A 13,613-nucleotide genomic window follows, 5' to 3' on the forward strand; every position below is an offset into this window, starting at 1 on the left:
GATAGGGTTGCTTTTTTTTTTTTAATTTGGCAAAATGTATGTAACTCAGGTCTGTGGGACTTCTGGATAATAAGCTGCTATTGCAATCTGTTTCCATAAAAAACATATTTTGTTAGCTGACAACCACAGTCTGTAATGGTGTAAATCATTTTGCAAAAATTAATATTCCAATTAACAGAGTGCATGTGCAAGTTGCACCAAGACATGTTTCGGAGTTAGCTCTGTCAGTTTATTACAGTAATCTTGAAATTATACAGTATATTCAGTAGGCCTGAATAAATCATAAATCGACAAATTATTGGTTACCATGGTAGAGTGCTTAAATTATTTCCTATTGTTCATTCTACCTATGTTTGCACACATAATTTAAATGGAGTCCAATATTAACTTACTGTATGCCGTAAATTATATTTAATGTTTTCCTGTAATGTGAAATTTTACACACACACACACACGCACACACATATATATATATATATATATATATATATATATATACACACACACACATACACACTTTTATTTAGAGGCAAGCTTTACACATACTGGTACTATCGTACCAAGGCATACTCTCTTGAGACATAGCAATGCATTTTCACAGTTTCACAGATTTATTTCCAAAAAGATTATTCAAATCAAATCAATTTTATTTATATAGCACCAAATCACAACAAACAGTTGCCCCAAGGCACTTTATATTGTAAGGCAAGGCCATACAATAATTACGTAAAAACTCCAACGGTCAAAACGACCCCCTGTGAGCAAGCACTTGGCGACAGTGGGAAGGAAAAACTCCCTTTTAACAGGAAGAAACCTCCAGCAGAACCAGGCTCAGGGAGGGGCAGTCTTCTGCTGGGACTGGTTGGGGCTGAGGGAGAGAACCAGGAAAAAGACATGCTGTGGAGGGGAGCAGAGATCAATCACTAATGATTAAATGCAGAGTGGTGCATACAGAGCAAAAAGAGAAAGAAACACTCAGTGCATCGTGGGAACCCCCCAGCAGTCTAAGTCTATAGCAGCATAACTAAGGGATGGTTCAGGGTCACCTGATCCAGCCCTAACTATAAGCTTTAGCAAAAAGGAAAGTTTTAAGCCTAATCATAAAAGTAGAGAGGGTGTCTGTCTGCCTGATCTGAATTGGGAGCTGGTTCCACAGGAGAGGAGCCTGAAAGCTGAAGGCTCTGCCTCCCATTCTACTCTTACAAACCCTAGGAACTACAAGTAAGCCTGCAGTCTGAGAGCGAAGCGCTCTATTGGGGTGATATGGTACTACGAGGTCCCTAAGATAAGATGGGACCTGATTATTCAAAACCTTATAAGTAAGAAGAAGAATTTTAAATTCTATTCTAGAATTAACAGGAAGCCAATGAAGAGAGGCCAATATGGATGAGATATGCTCTCTCCTTCTAGTCCCCGTTAGTACTCTAGCTGCAGCATTTTGAATTAACTGAAGGCTTTTCAGGGAACTTTTAGGACAACCTGATAATAATGAATTACAATAGTCCAGCCTAGAGGAAATAAATGCATGAATTAGTTTTTCAGCATCACTCTGAGACAAGACCTTTCTAATTTTAGAGATATTGCGTAAATGCAAAAAAGTAGTCCTACATATTTGTTTAATATGCGCATTGAAGGACATATCCTGATCAAAAATGACTCCAAGATTTCTCACAGTATTACTAGAGGTCAGGGTAATGCCGTCCAGAGTAATGATCTGGTTAGACACCATGTTTCTAAGATTTGTGGGGCCAAGTACAACAACTTCAGTTTTATCTGAGTTTAAAAGCAGGAAATTAGAGGTCATCCATGTCTTTATGTCTGTAAGACAATCCTGCAGTTTAGCTAATTGGTGTGTGTCCTCTGGCTTCATGGATAGATAAAGCTGGGTATCATCTGCGTAACAATGAAAATTTAAACAATGCCGTCTAATAATACTGCCTAAGGGAAGCATGTATAAAGTGAATAAAATTGGTCCTAGCACAAAACCTTGTGGAACTCCATAATTAACCTTAGTCTGTGAAGAATATTCCCCATTTACATGAACAAATTGTAATCTATTAGATAAATATGATTCAAACCACCGCAGCGCAGTGCCTTTAATACCTATGGCATGCTCTAATCTCTGTAATAAAATTTTATGGTCAACAGTATCAAAAGCAGCACTGAGGTCTAACAGAACAAGCACAGAGATGAGTCCACTGTCTGAGGCCATAAGAAGATCATTTGTAACCTTCACTAATGCTGTTTCTGTACTATGATGAATTCTAAAACCTGACTGAAACTCTTCAAATAGACCATTCCTCTGCAGATGATCAGTTAGCTGTTTTACAACTACCCTTTCAAGAATTTTTGAGAGAAAAGGAAGGTTGGAGATTGGCCTATAATTAGCTAAGATAGCTGGGTCAAGTGATGGCTTTTTAAGTAATGGTTTAATTACTGCCACCTTAAAAGCCTGTGGTACATAGCCAACTAATAAAGATAGATTGATCATATTTAAGATCGAAGCATTAAATAATGGTAGGGCTTCCTTGAGCAGCCTGGTAGGAATGGGGTCTAATAGACATGTTGATGGTTTGGATGAAGTAACTAATGAAAATAACTCAGACAGAACAATCGGAGAGAAAGAGTCTAACCAAATACCGGCATCACTGAAAGCAGCCAAAGATAATGATACGTCTTTGGGATGGTTATGAGTAATTTTTTCTCTAATAGTTAAAATTTTATTAGCAAAGAAAGTCATGAAGTCATTACTAGTTAAACTTAAAGGAATACTCGGCTCAATAGAGCTCTGACTCTTTGTCAGCCTGGCTACAGTGCTGAAAAGAAACCTGGGGTTGTTCTTATTTTCTTCAATTAGTGATGAGTAGTAAGATGTCCTAGCTTTACGGAGGGCTTTTTTATAGAGCAACAGACTCTTTTTCCAGGCTAAGTGAAGATCTTCTAAATTAGTGAGACGCCATTTCCTCTCCAACTTACGGGTTATCTGCTTTAAGCTGCGGGTTTGTGAGTTATACCACCTTCTGATTTAAAGCTCTCTTTTTCAGAGGAGCTACAGCATCCAAAGTTGTCTTCAATGAGGATGTAAAACTATTGACGAGATACTCTATCTCACTTACAGAGTTTAGGTAGCTACTCTGCACTGTGTTGGTATATGGCATTAGAGAACATAAAGAAGGAATCATATCCTTAAACCTAGTTACAGCGCTTTCTGAAAGACTTCTAGTGTAATGAAACTTATTCCCCACTGCTGGGTAGTCCATCAGAGTAAATGTAAATGTTATTAAGAAATGATCAGACAGAAGGGAGTTTTCAGGGAATACTGTTAAGTCTTCAATTTCCATACCATAAGTCAGAACAAGATCTAAGATATGATTAAAGTGGTGGGTGGACTCATTTACAGTTTGAGCAAAGCCAATTGAGTCTAATAATAGATTAAATGCAGTGTTGAGGCTGTCATTCTCAGCATCTGTGTGGATGTTAAAATCGCCCACTATAATTATCTTATCTGAGCTAAGCACTAAGTCAGACAAAAGGTCTGAAAATTCACAGAGAAACTCACAGTAACGACCAGGAGGACGATAGATAACAACAAATAAAACTGGTTTTTGGGACTTCCAATTTGGATGGACAAGACTAAGAGTCAAGCTTTCAAATGAATTAAAGCTCTGTCTGGGTTTTTGATTAATTAATAAGCTGGAATGGAAGATTGCTGCTAATCCTCCGCCTCGGCCCGTGCTACGAGCATTCTGGCAGTTAGTGTGACTCGGGGGTGTTGACTCATTTAAACTAACATATTCATCCTGCTGTAACCAGGTTTCTGTAAGGCAGAATAAATCAATATGTTGATCAATTATTATATCATTTACTAACAGGGACTTAGAAGAGAGAGATCTAATGTTTAATAGACCACATTTAACTGTTTATTCTGTGGTGCAGTTGAAGGTGCTATATTATATTTTCTTTTTGAATTTTTATGCTTAAATAGATTTTTGCTGGTTATTGGTGGTCTGGGAGCAGGCACCGTCTCTACGGGGATGGGGTAATGAGAGGATGGCAGGGGGAGAGAAGCTGCAGAGAGGTGTGTAAGACTACAACTCTGCTTCCTGGTCCCAACCCTGGATAGTCATGGTTTGGAGGATTTAAGAAAATTGGCCAGATTTCTAGAAATGAGAGCTGCTCCATCCAAAGTGGGATGGATGCCGTCTCTCCTAACAAGACCAGGTTTTCCCCAGAAGCTTTGCCAATTATCTATGAAGCCCACCAGACGCATGCGCACGAAGGTTCAAGGTTGGCTCATGCAAGCACACATGATTCAAATCCATCAGGTTTTTGCAAAAAATACAGAGGTCCGATACTTTTCTAACAGACCTCGTATATTAAATTAGGGGCAAATAGGAGTGAAAAGCCTCAATCTTATCCTTTGACCCCAATGATTTCAGCTTCGGAGGTGGGACAAAGTCACTGTCAAGTCATTTTCAAGTCATGAATCGGCAAGTCTCAAGTCAAGTCTCAAGTTAGCTTGCAAACAGTTGGTGGTCATTACGACTTGAGACTTGACTTGAGACTTGACTTGAGACTTGCCGATTCATAACTTGAGGATGACTTGCTGGTGACTTTGTCCCACCTCTGGGCTTTAGTAAATTTGAATTTGCCTTGGCAATTCCAGAACTCACTTACAGATGTGGTAAGCTTGGGGGACACTGGAGGGGAAAAAAATATCTAAACTTTAACATTGGGCCCCAATTACTTTAAGAACATTTCCAACCTTTATCTGTGCATATACCAAGTTAGGTAAACCTTGGGCAAAGGACCTGTAGGAGTAGGGACACTGAACTGATGACGCATTTCTGGAGAAACAGCGAAATGTCTTCAAGGAACTAAACAAGACCAGTTGACATGACTCAGCCTACTTGGATACCATGATTTGGATGACGGAGAATCTCCACAGAAACAGGCATGCATACTTCCTAAATTATAGGATGATTGTTTGGCTTTATGAGCTCCGGACCACTGGGATGTGGGAGCTATCAAACTGGACTTCATCCATGTGTGCATGGGTCCAGCCATGGCCTTCGGCATGTGATTACTGAACACCAAATTCTCACAGATCCAAGATAATTGTGATCGATGGTCATCTCACAACCACCTCACATGAGTTCAGAGGGTGCTGAACTTGACCTAATTTTTGGAGAGTCAAATCAGGGAAGATTAAAATGTCACTGTCTCTGAATACCTCTGAATATCCGTCTGCTCTCCAGTACCCATCAGGCAGGAGCTGTTGCTCCTTCAGGACAGATAGTGAACAAAGACCAAACATATCTCCCTTTGAAGTCTGTGGCACCAACTGTGACTGTTCGCCTCTATGTAATTATAATCAAAGCTAATGGATACACCCAAACACACACAAAAGACAGATGCATTCAACAACTCAATTCTAAACAACAGTACAGGATCACCAAGGGACAATAGAGACTGGACCACACCCAGACAGGCATCATCACACTGACATCAGGCCTTATTGACTTTATCTAATGTCTCTCTGTCAAACATTTTTATGGGGTATCTGCCTTCATGTGCAGACACTCAGGTGTAGGTTTTCTTTTTCTGAAGTAGTAAAAAAAATCTTTCTTGACAAATGTCTTGGCAAAACAACACAGCATTTACTAAGGAAAGCCAGTGCACTCAGTGCTTGTCAGAGCACCAGATTGTACTTAGTTACACAATGTATGTGGCTGAATAAAGCAAAGTGGATCATTGTGTGGGTACAAATACATAAAATGCTGCCGTTGTTTCCCAGTGGACAGTGTGTTTGCCTTTTTCTCTGTTTCTGTGGAAAGCCTCACCACAAGATTAATGAGGTGATTCTTCAAGGTGAAAATTGATAGCTGCATTTACAGGGAACGCACTCGTCTGTTACTAGGGGTGTAACGATATGCTCACTCCACGATATGATACATATCACAATACACTATCAAGAATCAATACATATCACGCACACAAGTGAGAGTCGATACATATCACGATACACTATCAAGAATTGATGCATATCACGATACACTATCGAGAATCAATACATATCACGCACACCAGTGAGAGTCGATACATATCACGATACACTATCAAGAAATGATGCATATCACGATACACTATTGAGAATCAATACATATCACGCACACAAGTGAGAGTCGATACATATCACGATACACTATCAAGAATTGATGCATATCACGATACACTGTCGAGAATCAGTACATATCACGCACACCAGTGAGACTCGATACATATCACGATACACTATCAAGAATTGATGCATATCACGATACACTATCGAGAATCAATACATATCACGCACACCAGTGAGAGTCGATACATATCACGATACACTATCAAGAATTGATGCATATCACGATACACTATCGAGAATCAGTACATATCACGCACACAAGTGAGAGTCGATACATATCACGATACACTATCAAGAATTGATGCATATCACGATACACTATCAAGAATCAATACATATCACACACACCAGTGAGAGTCGATACACTATCAAGAAATGATGCATATCACGATACACTATCGAGAATCAATACATATCACGCACACAAGTGAGAGTCGATACATATCACGATACACTAGCGAGAACCGATACATATCTCGCACATTAGCGAGAGTCGATACATATCACGATACACTAGTGAGAATCGATACATATCATGATACACAAGTGAGAATCGATACATATTATGCACACTAGTGAGAATCGATACATATCACGATACACTATCAATAATTTATAGATATCACGCACACTGGCGAGAGTCTATACATATCACGATACACTAGTGAGTCGATACATATCACGATACACTATCAAGAATTGATGCATATCACGATACACTATTGAGAATCAATACATATCACGCACACCAGTGAGACTCGATACATATCACGATACACTATCAAGAATTGATGCATATCACGATACACTATCGAGAATCAATACATATCACACACACTAGCGAGAGTCGATACATATCATGATACACTAGCGAGAACCGATACATATCTCGCACACCAGTGAGAGTCGATACATATCACGATACACTATCAAGAAATGATGCATATCATGATACACTATCAAGAATCAATACATATCACGCACACTAGCGAGAGTCGGTACATATCATGATACACTAACGAGTCGATACATATCATGATACACTAACGAGTCGATACATATCATGATACACTTTTGAGAATCAATACATATCATGCACACTATCGAGAGTCGATACATATCACAATATACTACCGAGAGTCGATACATATCGCGCACACGAGCGAGAGTCAATACATATGATACACTAGTGAGAGTCGATACATATCTCGATATACGAGCTAGAGTCGATACATATCATGATACACTATCGAGAATTGATAGATATCACGCACACTAGTGAGAGACGATACACATCATGATACACTATCGAGAAATGGTACATATCATGCACACTATCGAGAGTCGATACATATCAGCACACTAGCGAGAGTCGATACATATCACGCACACTAGCGAGAGTCGATACATATCACAATACACTATTGAGAGTCAATACATATCTCGATATACGAGAGAGTCGATACATATCACGATACACTATTGAGAATCAATAGATATCACGCACACTAGCGAGAGACGATACACATCACGATAGACTATCGAGAATAGATACATATCAGGCACACTAGCGAGAGACAATACACATCACGATACACTATCGAGAATAGATACACATCACGATACACTATCGAGAATTGATAGATATCACGCACACTAGCGAGAGACGATACACATCATGATACACTATCGAGAAACGGTACATATCATGCACACTATCGAGAGTCGATACATATCAGCACACTAGCGAGAGTCGATACATATCACGCACACTAGCGAGAGTCGATACATATCACAATACACTATTGAGAGTCAATACATATCTCGATATACGAGAGAGTCGATACATATCACGATACACTATTGAGAATCAATAGATATCACGCACACTAGCGAGAGACGATACACATCACGATAGACTATCGAGAATAGATACATATCAGGCACACTAGCGAGAGTCGATACATATCATGATACACTAGCGAGAGTTGATACATATCTTGATACACTAGCGAGAGTCGAAACATATCACGTACACTAGCGAGCGTCAATACATATCATGATACACTATCGAGAATCAATAGATATCACGCACACTAGCGAGAGACAATACACATCACGATACACTATCGAGAATAGATACATATCACGCACACTATCGAGAGTCGATACATATGATACACTAGCGAGAGTCGATACATATCACAATGCATAATTACATCACTGTTCACACTAATCCATCCATTTTCTTCCGCTTTATCCGGAGTCGGGTCGCGGGGGCAGCAGCTCAAGCAAAGCCACCCAGACCTCCAGATCCACACACACCTCCCCCAGCTCCTCCGGGGGATCCCCAAGGCGTTCCCAAGCCAGCCGAGAGATGTAGTCCCTCCAGCGTGCCCTGGGTCTTACCCGGGGCCTCCTCCCAATGGGACGTGCCCGGAACACCTCTCCAGCGAGGCGTCCAGGGGGCATCCGGAAAAGATGCCCGAGCCACCTCAACTGACTCTTTCGACGTAGAAAATATTCTGTACTGTATGTTATGACTTTAAAGAAAGAAATTATTCTAAAGTATAATTTCTGATCCTTGATGTTTTCTGTCTCCTGTTTGCATATTTTATAAATCATTTACGATTCTTCTGCAAGACATGCAGTTGTTGACTTTTCATGGTATCACTTTATCAATTAAAAAAATATATAATACAGGCTTCATATTACGATTATCACAATTTGTAATGCATTGTTTCACCCCTCTCCATTCCATTAATAATCAGAACTTAAGTTGAAATGATGAAGTTGATGCAATCACTTGTTTTAATCCAGTTACATTTTTTCCACAAATCTGATTGGTTAATCGTGTGAGATTTCAGACCATAAAATATTGCATGGATGGTGGCAAAATATTAATACCCTTTCACCTTTGAAGTGTTACTCTGCCCTTTATTGCGTTGCTGTGCAGGTGTTACTAATAAACTAATGCAGGGACGATGATGCCGAAATGCGTGGATGTAACTAAATTGATTGATGGATTTACTGTGGATTTAACTCAATGCAGCTGACAAAATGGAGAAATCTGTGTGTCTACTCACAGAATTTCCAGTTTGACATGAACGTGCTGTGCTATAGTAAGCTTTGACGAGCTGACCACATCCTTTCACAACGATTCGCTGACCGAATTACTTACAGAAAAATAAACCATGCAAACGATGGAATTGGATTAGAATGGGAATAACCCTGGTGTGTCTGATGATTTGCAGACATTCATGCTTGATTACAGTCGCAAATAGCCATAAAATTCAATTTGCGACTGTAAAATCCAGCATGAACGACGGCAAATCATCAAACACAACAGGGTTATTCCCTAACTGATCATTAGATGGAACAGTACTACTTCCAATTAGTCATCCAAGTGCTTGATCAGATCACCCTCAATAAGTGTAACGTTCAGTGCATGCTTGCGAGATTAGTGATCATGGATGGCACATAAATGGATGAGGGAAGAGAGTGTGTTATTGCTCGACATTTGAAAACAATTCAACTCATTTTGATGGCTGCAAATAAGGGAACAGAATTTTTCCATAATGTACTTGCACCAGAGCAGCATAGTGGCTTAGTGGTTAGCACTGTTGCCTTACTGCAAGAAGGTCCCAGGATCACTTCCTGCCTGGTCGTTTGTGTTGAATTTCTAGTAAGGTATATCTTATATATTATATTCCAATTCTAAGGTGGAACTATGCTAGTATATAAAGGTATAGCTAAATATCTAAAAAGGAAGAGTAAAATAGGAGAGTAGAAAAGAGTAGAGTAGAGCCACTTAGGTGCCTGGTCTTGAGAACCAGGGATGCATGTTCATCTGGGTTCCCTCTGGTTGCTCCGGCTTGGTCCCACCTCCAAAGACATGCGGGTTTGGTGAACTGGAAACTTTAAAGTGACTGCAAGTTTGAATGCGTCGGTCTGTCTGTATGTGGCCCTGCAATAGACTGGCGTCCTGTCCATGGTGTACTTCGACTCTCAGCCATATGACTGCTGGGATAGGCTCTAGCCCCCTGTGACACTTGAATGGAATAAGTGGCTTTAGAAAATGAATGAATGAATGTATTTGAACCAAACGTCATCAGTGGAAGAAAAGTGCTCTCCTGCTTTTGTTTAGTGTAACTGTAATAATATGTCTCCTGTTGCAGTTTAAGTAGGAAAAATTGAGCAGTTATGTTCGTATTGATGAGTGCATCTATTGCTGAAATGAAATTGTACAAGTCCCTAAGGATGTCAGAACAGCCATTCTGATTGTACTGAGCATTACATTTAATTGTAATGTAAAAGTAGTGACTCATTAATTTTTGTCAGTACTCATTACGATAACAGGGCACTAGGTGGTGTTTGCAAAATGTTAGGTGAACATTCCGGTGGAAACTAGCTCAGCACAAGTTTGCTGACATCTTCACTCATCACTGGGACTATTGATAGATATCAGGATGTTCTGTCAGGAAACTGCCTTATGACCAGAGGGTCATAGGTGCAATCCACCAACCAGCTGGACAAAATGAAGGTGGGAATGTTTTTTTTTGTTTGTTTGTTTTTTACCTTATTTATCTCAGCATCACTGAGCTGACGTGAATCAGGTTTGGTCAGATCTGGAGCCAGTGCCGCATCCTTGAGTTAAGCACTTAATCAATAATTGGGACATGTGAGGTCTGTATGGGCACAGTACAAATTCAGAGTGCACCTTTGAATTAACGAGGGATGACGTGGATGAAAACTTGGGAATGATCCCTTTAATGACTGATTTGACATCAGCTACACACAGTAATTGCAGTCTTTTGCCATTGTGCTTTTTCAGGAGGTGGGTAAGGTTAGACTTTACCCATATGTAGCGCCTTGGGGTGATTTATGTTGTGATTTGGCGCTGTATAAATAAATTGAATTGGATTGCTCCGGGTTTGTACTTCAGCACATTGCATAACAGCTCCTGACATTTCTATGCAAGTGGGTGAATGTGAGGCATCATTGTATATTCTGTCCTAGCTATCCTAATTTCTGCAACCCTTCAATCCCAAACAGAAAGCAGATATTGACAGACTTGGCAGTAATACTGCATAGACACAATTCCTTACCTGTGCAGATTGGGTATGGCTGACCATAGCGGGTTGTAAAGCCTTGGTGTTGGTGGTCAGTGCCTTAGCTTTGAGGGTCAAAACCTTGACCTTGAGGTTTTAAACCTTGGCCTTAGGAGTCAAAGCCTTCTTGGCCTTTAGGATAAAAGTTTTGTCTAGGCTTAGGGGTTCAAAACTTTGGCCTTGGAGGGCCAAACCTTGACCATGAAGTTTTCAACCTTGGCCTTAGGAGTCAAAGCCTTCTTGGCCTTGGGGATAAAAACCTTGGTCTAGGCTTAGGGGATCAAAGCCTCGACCTTGACCTTTGGAGTCAAAGCCTTAAACTGTGATTTCATCTTGTAGAATTGTTTTTGTGCAATGTCTGAATGTGTCTTCTTTCTACTGAGAAAGTGATATTGTTGTTAAAAAGCACTGGCTAATGACTGCCAGCACTGGAAAAGTAAGTGAGTTTGTAAATGAGCCAAAAAGTAATCTGTTTATTCCCAGCAGCACCGCGGCTCGTGTTTTTCACTCCAGTCCTCCTCCAAATTGTAGCTGCTTGCATTTCCTAAATAAAAGCTGTGTGATGTTTCTCTGTTTGACAGATCTCAAATCTCCAGACGCTTATGGATCAAAACATGCAGCTGATAGAAGTAGAGGCACTGCTTTGGCCACGAGGGTGTTTTTACTTAAGTTTGTGTCTTTACAAGCTCGTAAAGAGCTGCTCAGTACGGAGACAGACAACAGGAAGGTCCTGTTGTGTGTTTGTCTCACTTCATTACTGCCAGATGTCTGTCATAACCAGCAGCGTGTGTGTATTTGTGTGTCTATTTCCACGATCTCAACTGCAGCGCAGCTTTCACTCCGCTGTGCTAATGGTTCTGGAATGTCAGGCGTGATGGAGTTTCACATTTTAGATAAAGAGCACATATAAACATTTTGTATACTTGGAAGCAGCAAATACAATTAACCATACATTTTTCCATATGTGCACAATGTAAAGCTGTAATTGATTTTCATTTTTGCTATTTTTTTGTTTGTTTACAGTTACTTATTTAGCCTGTAAAATGTCTTTATTTATTTAAACTATTTCAACTATTGATGTCAGCACAAAAAAACATCTTGTTTTGTCCAACTGACAGCCCAAAATTGTTTTTTACAACTAGTTAAAACTAGTTTCTCTTCAGTTTATGTTGGCAGATTTAAATTAGGTTTACTGAGATTAAAACAGATTACTAGAGGTTTAGAGCTATTTGTAAAACTGAAGATGTTATTGGTGTAAAAGTGTATAACTGATTGAAATGATTGAAATCCTAGGCTTTACAAAGGCCTAGGCATGTGCCTTGCAAAATGTAGTGAGCAAATGTATACTGTAGATATATAGATAGATATATTTACATGAGTGTGTCTGTGAGTTTTCTCCTCTAGTTTAACATAATTCAAAACAATAAATGCTCTCATCTTACAGCGCATCCGGAAAGTGTTCACAGTGCCTCACTTTTTTCCACATTTTGTTATGTTACAGTCTTATTCCAAAATGGATGAAATTCTTTTTTTTCCCCAAAAATTCTACACACAATACCCCATACTGACAATGTGAAAAAGAAATCACATGTACATAAGAATTCACAGCCTTTCCAATGAAGCTCAAAATTAAGCTCAGATGCATCCTTTTTCCACTGATCATCCTTGAGATGTTTCTGCAGCTTAATTGGAGTCCACCTTAGGTTAATTCAGTTGATTTGACATGATTTGCAAAGGCACACAGCTGTCTACATATAAGGTCGCACAATTGACAGTGCATGTCAGAGCACAAACCAAACATAAAGTCAAAGGAACTCTCTGTAGACCTCCGAGACAGGATTGTCTTGTTTCAGCTGGGGAAGGGTACAGAAACATTTCTGCTGCTTTGAAGATCCCAATGAGCATACTGGTCTCCATCATCCGTACATGGAAGAGGTTTGCTGCACCAGGACTCTTCCTAGAGCTGAGAGATCGGGGCCTAAGTGGAGAGAGGAGAACCTTGCAGAAAAACAAACATCTCTGCAGCAATCCACCAGTCAGGCCTGTATGGTAGAGTGGCCAGATGGAAGTCACTCCTTAGTAAAAGGCACAAGGCAGGCAGGCTGCATGGAGTTTGCCAAAAGGCACCTGAAGTACCAGCAGACTGACTGATTGTCTGGTCTGATGAGACAAAGCTTAAACTCTTTAGGCGTGTATGCCAGGCGTCATGTTTGGAGGAATCCAGGCACCATCCCTACAGAAAGATGAATGCAGCAATGTACAGACACATCCTGGATGAAAACCTGCTCCAGAGCGCTCTTGACCTCAGACTGGGGTGA

General features: G+C 40.1%; 1 protein-coding gene across 1 annotated transcript in view; it reads left to right on the forward strand.

Moving 5' to 3' along the window:
• p3h2 (prolyl 3-hydroxylase 2) overlaps nucleotides 1-13,613 on the forward strand; it is a 183,150-nt gene that overhangs the window by 142,007 nt on the left and 27,530 nt on the right. The gene's annotated exons all lie outside the window — the stretch shown is intronic.

The sequence above is a fragment of the Thalassophryne amazonica genome, chromosome 10 (assembly GCF_902500255.1).
Source record: "Thalassophryne amazonica chromosome 10, fThaAma1.1, whole genome shotgun sequence".
In the NCBI taxonomy this organism is placed as follows: domain Eukaryota; kingdom Metazoa; phylum Chordata; class Actinopteri; order Batrachoidiformes; family Batrachoididae; genus Thalassophryne; species Thalassophryne amazonica.